General features: G+C 36.6%; 1 pseudogene; it reads left to right on the top strand.

The window, feature by feature from the left end:
• The first annotated feature begins 396 nt into the window (after nucleotides 1-396).
• LOC125473676 lies at nucleotides 397-2,545 on the top strand (annotated as a pseudogene).
• Nucleotides 2,546-8,791: the final 6,246 nt, after the last annotated feature.

The raw sequence follows: 8,791 nt of genomic DNA, 5'->3' as shown, positions 1-8,791 counted from the left end.
CGACATGATTAATGTTTTTTCTGGCCAGCCCCAGGCATGCAGCCAGCCCTCAAGTCCTTTGGTCCTTTTAGATTCCGTGGGGCCTTCTCAGATTCCACGAGCCCTCTAGCCTAGCCCTTGGTTGGAGACTGTTTTCGGGTTATTTTCGGCCATCTGACCCTTTGGACCCTTCGGTTGGAGATGGCCTAATGTCAAAAACGGAAATTAATCACCAAAAATTAGGAAAATGTTTAATCCAATTTTCAAAAGAAGCATATGTTTAGTTTAAGAAATTAAAAAATGAGGTGCGCACCTAGTATTTGCCTACACACCTTGTGTGTATGAACACATTTGTTTAGAAAAGGAGAAGGGGAGAGAGAGAGAGAACATTGGGGGGGGGGGGTGGGGGTGGGAGGTTTTCTTTTTTGGTTTTTGGTTTTTATTTTATTTTATTTTTAATTTTTTAATATTGGAGCTATTTTAACATCATCTATATGTGAGGCTTCAATGAAAAACAGTAAAATTTGGAATTACATTATTACCCATCGTTTTTTTTTTGTGTGATAGAAGACTAAATTATCTTTTCACCCTTTTTTGATTGATAAAGAAGGTTTCATAAATTAGTAGTTTAAGAAATTAAAAAACGAGATGCCTATTAAAACTCACCTAGCCCGATACAACTCAAAATACCTACCCATTTAACCCAGCAAACGCACTAGCCTCCTCCTTTCTCCCATATTATCTCTTTATCCTCCTCCTTTCCTCCCTTCGCCTGCCCTGCTGATAACCACAAGTATACGGATTGATTGTTTTATACATATATGTTGTTGATTCCATTATTTTTCTCTTCATCTTTTCTAGATTGTTTAGATAAATTATACCAATATATATTTTTTTGGGGTGATGTTTCTACACTTTTTTTTTGTTGCTAGAGTACTATCATTGATGATTGATGATTATTTATCTGATTATTATTTCCTCATCCCGATTGTCAGATTTTATGAAATTTTTGCATGGTAGTATAAGAAGCCCTAGTTCTCGCGGCGTGCTGATTGTATGTATAAGCTTTAGGGATTTTCTACTTTTCTTTCAATTTTTATTCTAATACTTTTCGTGGATCTTTTGCAGTTACAGGAGAAAGATTTGATCATCTAATTAACATGGCAGAAGGTGGCCTGCCGGAGCGACAGACGCAACTGGTCCCATCGGATCATGGTGCCTGTATTTTCACAAATGATATCACCATCGAGATACTGTCATGGGTTCCAGGGAAATCCATACTACGATTTCGGCGTGTATGCAAGTCATGGCGTACCTTAATCTCAGATCCTTATTTTGTCAGAAAGCAGCTCAGCCATGCAGTTAGACGCATCAACAACAACAATAACGACAACTTGAGGCTACTAACGTTTACAAGTACAAGCCATCTCAAGTCCATAGACTATGAATCTTTATTGACATTATTAGCGAAGAACAAGCACGAAAATGCTAGTCGTGTAGTTGTTCCACTCTGCAGAAAGCACAAATTACCACTAGTAGAGCCTCAAAGAAGATTCGTGCAGATTATGGGTTCTAGCAATGGCTTGATATGTCTACAGATAAACTGCTTGGACGTTGTCTTGTGGAACCCTTGTACTGGAAATGCCAACAAGTTACCAAAACCTACTTCTTCAGTTCTTCTTCCATCATTTTATGGATTCTACGACTGATGATTACAAGGCCTTTTGCGAAAATCTAACTTCCAATCGTCAATATGAAATTTTTCTTTTTACACTGAAGATGGGTTCATGGAGGACTGTTGAAGGCCTCAATCATGTTGAATTGATTGGACGGGGTTTGTTGTTGAACCGGGCCCTACATTGGCTAGACAGGAAACGCGGTGAAGGTAGCCAAATAGATTCAAAATTAAGAATAATATCTTTCGATTTGGCCGAGGAAAACTTTCAGGAGCCAGTGCGGTTACCCATTGTTATTGAAGAACAATCGATGATTTGGGCGGACGTTGGGGATTATAGAGGTTCCCATCTTTTGTGTTTTCTTACCCATTTCTGCTGCAGAAACAGGAGTACGGAAATATGGGTGATGGCAGAATACGGATTCGAGGAATCTTGGACCAAACTGATAGTGCTGAACGTTATACCCTATATAAATCCACATCTTTTATATGTGTTGGAGGATGATAATGTTTACGTAGGCTCAAGTAGCGGTAACTTAATATTATATGATGGAAAGGGACAAAGATATAGGAGTGCTATTACGCCTAAAAAGTCCTTGTCTCTTCAATTAGCTATGTATGTAGAGACTTTGCTTTCGCCGGTAACTGGGAGGTAGTGCAAGCATCCAAAACTCAGGTTTTGTTAGGCTTTCGTTCACTCTTTTCTTAGGATATAGTAGAATTGTTTGCAGAACCATGATTTCTTGGTCCTTAGACAACAAACCTTTTCCAAACTGAGGGATATGATCTACTGCTTGACAGAACATTTGATGCCGAAGGCTGGTCAGCATGATCCTTCAGGATGCTTGCAGAATCTAGCAAACAGAAGGAACTCAAGATACTTCAGTAATGGCTAAGGATACTTCGTCACTTTTGTCGAATTACTTTGAAACTTTGTAAGAAGTCTATCCATTAATTAACTTGTTATTGTTATCAAGCAAATGAATTTCATACAAACAGAGGGAATAAAAGAGGATGGCAAAGCTTGAGATTACAACCATGAATTTCATTCCCATGCACATAAAAAAGATCTAAATCCTTTGTCTTCTTAGAATTAAGAACCCTAAAATACCTTGCGTTCATAGAATGACCTTCCTGTCTACGTATTAATTTCCCTCCTCTCCCTCATTTACTTCGTTTTTTTTTTCTCAATTTATTTACCTCCACTCTGACGAAGATGATTGAAGGGTGGTAGGTGGCCGATAAGAAAGGGAAATTTGGAAAAATAACCAAAATTTAGATCCATGTAGAAGGGTTTTTATCACAAATGGTTCCTGAGATTGACCAAACTCATCATTTTGGTCCCTTACTTTCAAAATCAATCAATGTAGTCCTTGACATTCACTACCTCACATCAATTTGATCTTTCCGTTAAGATTTCGTCAACTATTCTGTTAGTTTGTACTTGGGACCCACAAATCCAATCACATGCTGACACGTATATTACACAAAATAAGGGTTTTTATCGCAAATGGTCCCTGACATTGATCCAACTCATCATTTTGGTCCCTGAGTTTCAAAAATCGATCAATTTGGTCTCTGACTTTCACTACCATGCATCAATTTATTCTCTCCGTTAAAGTGGTCCAATTATATGGCTCAACGTGGATTAACTATAATAATTTTTTTTTTTTTGAGTGAACCAAAAGAAGAGTATTCCGCACTGACATTTTTCTCGCATCCCACCACCCCAATTGGAAAAAAAAAAAATCAATCTAAATTCAATAAAATTGAATCCTAATTCACTTTAAATTAGATAGGATTTAGGATTATGACCAACTAGAGAGAATGAGGAGGGAGTTTAGGAGGCCAAGTACTTTAGTGGTGTCATGGTGTCTTCCTTTTGTTTTTGAGCATACCTTGATGAAGTTGACGATGACTTTTTTTTTTTCTTTTAGTTTTGATTTTTAGTTTCTTATTTTACTTTTAGTTTTAAATCTTAAAAAAATAGTTCTTATAGTTAATTCATGTGGCACCATACGATTGGATTAGTGCGACAAAAAATATTGACGAGACTTTTATGGAAGGATTAAATTGATGTGCGGTATAGAAAGTCAGGGACCAAATTTTTCGATTTTTGAAACTCAAGGACCAAAATAAGAAGTTGGATCAATGTCAGAGACCATTTGCGATAAAACCCTTATTTTATGAATCCACGTGTCAACATTTCATTGGATTTGTGGGTCCCACATACAAACTAACAAAATAGTTGACGGAATCTTAATGGAATGACCAAATTGATGTGCGATAAGGAATGTCAGGGACGACATTGATTGATTTTGAAAGTGAGGGACCAAAATGATGTGTTTGATCAATAAACCCTTATAGAATTATAGCCACAATTTTAAGTTTATGATAATTATAACAAAAAATTGATATAAAAATACTAATATACCCTTAAAATAGAAATTGAGAGATAAGGAAAGTGTTTGAATACAGATCCAAAAAAACTCAAACAGTAAGGATTTTCTCAGTTTGATTTGTGTGTGATAAACAAAACTTGTTATCTGATTAAGATGGTGGGGAGGTTTAATTTGTTTATCCAGACATATTGCCCTTGTTTTTGAGGCAGAATGTCCCAAAGAAAGGATTGAACATCATGGGTATCCTAGTTTTCTGGACATGGTTTCATCTCCTTGTTTTGTGTTTGCCTAGTGAGAGGGTTATGTTTGTGCTAGCAGCATTTGCATTGACATTGCTCAAGCACATCCAGTTCACATCGAGTCATTTCTTCGGCAACTCTTATTGAACATCATTTGTTTCTACGAATGCCTCGTGGACAACTGAGGACGATTGCTCCAATTGTGAACACTCATGTCTGATACCTCTTAGAGAGCATGTCTATATAGAGTTACTGCGGCACCAACCCACCACACACATTGATGTTGGGAGAGATGTAGAGAAAATGTATAAAGAAAGGTGTACAAAACAAAATCTAAAAACCAAAATTTAAAATTATATATTTTGAATTGTTTTCACTTTCGAGATTTTGCTTTCATTCCTTCTTCTTTGTTTCATCCTGTCACTCCCTCGACCTTTCTTCATCCCTAATCTCCTCAACACATTTTGCCCATATCTCAAACAAAATATAAAAACTAATAGCATTAATACTCTTTTTTTTTTTTTTTCCTCTCAAGAGTCGAGATAGAATATCTAGCTAGATCAATGTTTTTGTCAACAAAGATACCTTGCACCCAAACTAGGCCAGCTGCATTTAAGTTTTTAGATATACTTCAAATGGCGTGACCGAGAGGTTGGACTTTCACCATTAAACGCCAGTACACAAACTTGTTTGCAATAGGAAGACGATGACAATACATGCATGCTCATTATTTCCTCCATATTTATACAATTCAAGGTAGTGTTATTCAGAAACCTATTTTTACTTCTCACACACTATCTCAATTTTCAATCGTCGGAAAGAATGAATTGATAAAGATTAAAAAAAAAAAAAAAACAAAACAAAACAAAAAAAAACACTATCCTTGTTCAATCCTTTGGCGAACTTGACTTTTCACATTACAAAAAAATACAAACCCTAATGACTTTACTGAGGTCGTTCGATGATCTTTTTGTGGCCGCAGGTATCCTTAACTCGAAAAAATAAATTCAACCTATTATATATGGAAAAGGATATCGCCGGATTCTTTTCCTAGGGATCCTAAGGATCCCGTGATTGTGACCGTTCATCATACATTATGAGATCTGTTTTGGTTAGGTACTATTTATATTTAATTTTAAATTTTAAACTTTGAAATGATTTCTGACCGCACAATGTATGATGAATGGTCATGATCACGGGATCACTAGAATCCCTAGGAAAAGGATCCGGCAAGGATCCTTTTCCATTATATATGTACATGATGGTTATATATACACGCACAATGCATAGACCAACGTCGCCTTACCCGGCTTAGACCACCTGTACCTTCTGAAATGTGATTTCATGCAGCTAGGGTTAGCACCTATGTAAATTAAAATAAAGAGTAAATTACATTTTACTACCTCAATTTTATGTCACATAACAAACTCATACATCATATTTTAAACATTGTAATGTCATACATTAAATTATGAATTCGTTGTCATATCAAACTTCCGTTAAAAAATCTGTCAAGTGAGCCATTTATCCACACTAACACTCAGTCTGACATTTAACGAAGTCGTAAGTTAATTGATGTAAACATTGAAATGATCAGAAGATGAGATATAAGTTTGTTATGTGGTCGAAAATGAGGTGGTAAAATGTAATTTACTCTAAAAGAAAGTTCCTAAGTCCAAATTTCAAAAAATAGAATTTAATTTCAAATATATATAATGAGGTGTATGACCGACACCCAAGTGCGCGCGAATGCGATTGCATCTGTCTATTCATACGATAGGAATGGCCAAACTTAACCTAAGGAAGAGGTAACACTAGTTCACTAGTCCTATCCAAGGAAGGAAATGAACACCCCACACCCAAAAAACCATATCCTTTTTAAGTTGAAAAGGTCTTGGGCCCATTTTTGTCCCCATAGTTTCTTTTTTTTTTTTTTTTTATACAAGAAAATTTTGTTTGTGAAAGCATCACATGTGGTGGTTCTGGCATCATGAGCCCAAATCACGTGTCGAATAGCAAACTTCATGTTCAAACTTTCGCTTATATCAAAATCCTTCCGAGTTTTCTTGATTTCTTACCTTTACCCATAACCTCATATATGATTGGAATAGAAATTTGCAAGTTTACAAAAATATTAGATTGAAAATTTTTAAATGAATTTAAGCACAAAAATACGAACCAATGGATTTAGTATTGACTAATTCAACTTCAAGTAATCATTTTGCAAATCCCTATCAATTCATGTATCTATCATTTCAAATTTATTCATCGAATCTTTTACAATGCATTTCTAACTAATTTAACATAGATTTATTGGTACTTACAAATTTCTCTTCCAAACATGGCTTAAGATAATGATTTCAAATCTATAGTAGCCTATTTGAATCTTGAAATCTATAGCTCGTTTATTAATTCGTAATCAAAATAAGGGGAATTGAATTGAGGAGGAATTATAATGGGTGGAGTCAGAATCAGATTCTTATTCCCAAAAAAAAAAAAAAAAAATACAGAATCAGATTCTTATTAAAGCTGTTTACCAAAATAACATTAACCTATATAAACTGTTTACTAGTTCACATCAATCGGAATAGAAACTAATGTGATAACTAAATACCCTTGTTATACTAAATTATTTTTATATGCTGATTAATAGAAAGTGAAATGATATAAAATAAAATTAAAAAGCAAACTAACCAATTATCAAACCCCAACCTAATTGTTCCTCTCCTTCTCCGTCTCTTTCATCTTTCAATAGTTTGAAATTGAAGGTGGGTTTGTGGTCGATGGGCAGTGGTAATGGTGGTGATGTCGAAGGATTAGTCTACAGGGCTGTGATTTCTTGTTGGTTTGGTGTGGCGGCTTGGTTTTTGACATTTTGTTCATAAAATAACTACTAAAATTGCAGCAAGGTTCTTCTTGGTTTGTCATTTGATCTACTTTTGTGGTTTAATTGTTGTGGAAGATGATGGTGGCCTGGTCTGTGTCCTGGGAAAGGCAAGGGATGTGCGACAGTGGTGAGGGAGAAGGAGAGGGATCACTGGGGACGAGAGCTTGGGTTTTTTTGGAATTTCAACTTTTATGCGGGGGCCCAATGGGTAAGAAAAATGGATTCCTCACTCCCTCAATCCTTCGGAATCCAAATACCATCCAATTGTTAGGAGTCCAATTCCTCCAAATTTTGGAATTGGATTCCAAAATTCGTGTAGGACCCGTTAAATTTTAATTCCCTCAGATTTGGTAAACACCAGAGTATTCCGTAATCAAAATTCAATTCCCTTTCTTGATACCGATTATCCTTACGTAAACATGCCCTCAATGTAAAGGAAGCCACTTCATTCCTCCATCTTTTATGTGATCCTCATTAACTTGGTTTTGGAATGACCCTCAAGTTAATGAATCATGACAACTTGACGAATTAATTATACACATAAATTAATAATTTTATATATACAGTTGGTACCACAAAGAAAGGGAACAAGATTATCTTCGAATTCTGTTTGTTCGGAGCCTCTAGATCAATTGATTATGGCTGTTCACCACATATCTAATGATGTAAAAACAAATCACGTTATCGGAGAGTGTCAACGTAACCAAAGGATCTCCAAATCCATGGATGCCATGTCCCATCCTTTGCCTCTACGATTCTGCCTAACCAAACGTAGTCTCTGACCTATGTGCTCATCATGCATCGAAGCGCGATGTTACTGATGAAGGCAGATCGAAACCTCTATTTTGTCATGAACTTGTTCCATGCACCAATCTTGTTTACGACAACATGCCTCTTCTGTCGCGAACTCATTTTATTCTGGAGAAGAGAAGATAGAGAAAGACGAAAAGTTAAAAGGCAGTGAACAAGAGGTTGTGGAATTGCAACCATTTGATTTGTAGTGAACGGACATGATCAATTAATCCTGAGGCTATACACAAACAAGATCTAGAAAGGATCCTTGCGCCAAAGAAAGGGGCAACAGTCTCTCTCTCTCTCTCTCATTGTCTAGCACGTAGATTAACACTTAGGTTTGTCTCATTACCCACAAAGCCTCCATAAAGCCATTGGCTTGGTATTGGGATTCAATATCCAGTTCCAAACTCTCTTGAGAGTTGTGGAGTTATAGTATTGACATGGAGATCAATTATGCTCTGGCTTTGCTCTTAGTCCTCATTCTCAACTTGGGTAGTTTGCTCACTTCTCTTGCTAACTCCTATTACCCACCACCAACACACCCTCTAGTTCCCTACTTTCCACCCAAACATCGTCCCTACGTAATGCCACCCTCCTACCCTAAACCTCCAAAGAAGCCACCATCGCATGTCAAACCACCTCCACATGTGAAACCACCTCATCCAAAACATCATCCCCATGTTCCCAAACCGCCCTCAAAGCCACCTCATGCACAACCTCCTCCTCATGTACCCACAAAACCACCTTATGTTAAACCGCCCATTATAAAGCCACCTCCCTATCCAAAACCTCCTGTTGCCAAACCACCACCTCC

The sequence above is a fragment of a genome, unplaced genomic scaffold (assembly GCF_019419815.1).
Source record: "Pyrus x bretschneideri cultivar Hongxiangsu unplaced genomic scaffold, Pyrus_bretschneideri_v1 Contig93, whole genome shotgun sequence".
Lineage (NCBI taxonomy): Eukaryota > Viridiplantae > Streptophyta > Magnoliopsida > Rosales > Rosaceae > Pyrus > Pyrus x bretschneideri.
Note: the sequence above shows the minus strand (reverse complement) of the source record. Positions and strands in the feature narration are given on the sequence as shown.